Here is a 3,003-nt window from a genome sequence, read left to right as displayed (position 1 = left end):
TTCTTAAAAATTTTCTTCAGGGTTACCATGGTCGAGTGGAAAAGCGTCCAAGAAGTAGCACTTAACCCAGCCAAGATCGGCTGGATGAAGCGCTGGTTTAGACTTTCGCTTTGAAAATTAAAAAATTTCCTCCAGGGTGGCAGGGGTTGAGTGGAAAAGAGTCCAAGAAGTAGCACCTTTCACGGCCAAGATTGGCTAGATGAAGCGCCTGGATGTTTGGCATTAAGTTTTGACTTTTTAAAAATTTTCTCCAGGGTTACCATGGTCGAGAGGAAAAGCATCCAAGAAGTAGCACTTAACCCAGCCAAGATCGGCTGGATGAAGAGCCTAGGTATCTGGACTCAGGTTTGAAAATTAAAAAATTTCTTCCAGGGTGGCAGGGGTTGAGTGGAAAAGAGTCCAAGAAGTAGCACCTTTCACAGCCAAGATTGGCTAGATGAAGCTCCTGGATGTTTGGCATTAAGTTTTGAATTCTTAAAAATTTTCTCCAGGGTTACCATGGTCGAGTGGAAAGGCGTCCAAGAAGTAGCACTTAACCCAGCAAAGATCGGCTGGTTAAAGCGCCTGGACGTTTGGACTTTTGCTTTGAAAATTAAAAAATTTCCTCCAGGGTGGCAGGGGTTGAATGGAAAAGAGTCCAAGAAGTAGCACCTGTAATGGAAATTATTCTAATTGATTACATTTAATGTTTATTGTTCACTTTTAACACTGAATTGAATTAACTTCACTATTAAACTAACTTTACTTAAAGATAGATTATATATATATTCGTAACATCACGGTACTAGGCACGAATACAGAAACATACATTAGTGACCTGGAATGTTAGTGTTATGGGAAACATACACTGTGTGCGTGACAGAGGTTGAACCCATGTTAAAACAACCTCATGGGAGTACAGGATGCCCTATCTGTGCTAGGTAATGGAGATAAACTGGAGAACAATCAGACACTGTAAGCACAGATGGGTGGCGTGACTTTGGACTATTTCAATTGGTTCGAGATGAATTTGAGCGACCTTGGAATGTATACTTTTGCCTATAAAACCTCTAATCTGTGAGCTCACTGTTATCTCTTTGCTCACAGACTTCACTGTGTGTAAACCAGATCATTTCATTCTCTGCGCAGAGAAATAAAGCAAGACAAAGACAAATTTGCTGGACTCTTTATTTTTCAGTCTTCATATAATTCTGAGTTGAAAATTCCACGACAATCTTGGCGATTTGGATGGGATCCGACAGCTGATCGTCCGGGACTTGAAAGGCGTTGGTAGGCTGATCACCCTAAGCCCACAAAGGGTCTTAGCCCTGTACCCCTAAACGGTTTCAGGGAAGAGGGAACTGACGTCTGAGGGCCCAGTGGACCGTCACTGCTGGATTCCTTAAAAGAACCAGGAAAACGCGTGCTGAAAACGGTGAGACTGATTTTGAGACCCGAATTTGTCTTTGTCTTAAAATTAAGGGTACATATTTTCTTTCATCTTGGTCTGACAAAAACAACGAGTGGTTTGATATTCCTAGATTCACGAACGCATGGCCGAGCCGCCCTATAGGTTTCACGGGTTAGTGAAAAGGGTATTGTCTGCGAGTAGTAAGCAAGACAAAAAAAAAGCGTAAGGAACTCTGTACGAGTAAGTACAGGAGTAAGAAGACTCTGCTGGTTAGTGCAGAGCCACACGACAGTGACGACTGAGTGTGAGGAAAGAGGACGCGTCTCAGGTACAGGTAAAGTCTCGGATTGCAAGTATGGGGTCTAGTAATGTCAAACCTGAAATCGATTTAGACGATTTAAACAGCCCAATTTATGTTGACATGAGAAAGAAATATGGACAGAGAATTATGGAAGTGATACCGATTTGGATCGAAGATCATGATTTTCCAAAAAGGGGCACGTTTAGTGTGACGACTCTAAACAGGGTGAAGGAAAGTTTGGAAAAGCGTGAAAGTAAACTTTAGGATGAGAAAAAGTTGAAAAACAAACAAAAAGATCTGTTTCAGAAACATAGACAATATCTGAACTATTGGCTAGAAGAGGCAGAACGCCGAGAAAAACGGCGAGCCCTGAAAGAACTGCCTCATAAAAATGTAGAGTCAGAAACAAAGAAAGTTAAAGGAACAGAGTATACTGCTCAGAAATCTTCTTCTCTCTATCCCTCTCTAGAAAACCAGTGCGCCATGGTGGACTTTGATCTTGACTCTGGCCTTACCCCCACCAACAAATGCCCCAGCCGCTGGCACCACCACCGCAATCGCCACCACCACAACCGCCGTCTTACTACCCTGCTGCGACGACACCCGTGGGTTTATGGAAAGGAGGACAGTTGCCCGCCTCTCTTACCGCTCCAACGGCACCTGCACCATCTCAGCCTTCTACATTCAGCGACGGAGTTCGAAAGATGAGATACTCCGTGACCGGCACGAGAACCAGATCCAGATCGCTTGAAAGACTGGCACTAGAACCGGACTGCGTGGATGAGAACGACGACGGTGAGGGAAACGCGACATCTTTCCCTATGATTCAGGTGGCTGGCCCACAAGGAACCACGATGGTTTTTCGACCATGGACTGAGACAGACTTGAGGCAGGTTATGACAAATCTGCCAAACCCCAGAGACTCGGGAGAAAAGTTTGTAGTGGAACTGGATGCGTTCTGTCAAGAATTCAGCCCAACGATGCTCGAACTCAAACGTCTGCTGATGATCAAGATGGGGCCGGCGGACTGGCACAAGATCCGACCAGATTTCCCCCAGGTGGACACGCGGAGAGTTCAAGCAGTGTGGGGACACGCTGAGAACGAGCCATACAGGTCAGCAGTGAAAGCTCTGGGCGAACGATTCAAGGCCCTTTTTCCTGCTAGGATTAACACCGACAAGATCAACTACTGCACACAAAGAAGGGACGAGTCAGTTGACGACTATTTTGTGCGACTGTATGAGACTTTCAACACTTATAGTGGAATGCCAGAGCCGGACATTAGAGGGGAAATTCCAAAGATGTGGGAAGC

This window comes from Puntigrus tetrazona, unplaced genomic scaffold (assembly GCF_018831695.1).
Source record: "Puntigrus tetrazona isolate hp1 unplaced genomic scaffold, ASM1883169v1 S000001163, whole genome shotgun sequence".
NCBI lineage: Eukaryota > Metazoa > Chordata > Actinopteri > Cypriniformes > Cyprinidae > Puntigrus > Puntigrus tetrazona.
The sequence above is the reverse complement of the archived record's forward strand: the minus strand, read 5'-3'. Positions refer to the sequence as shown.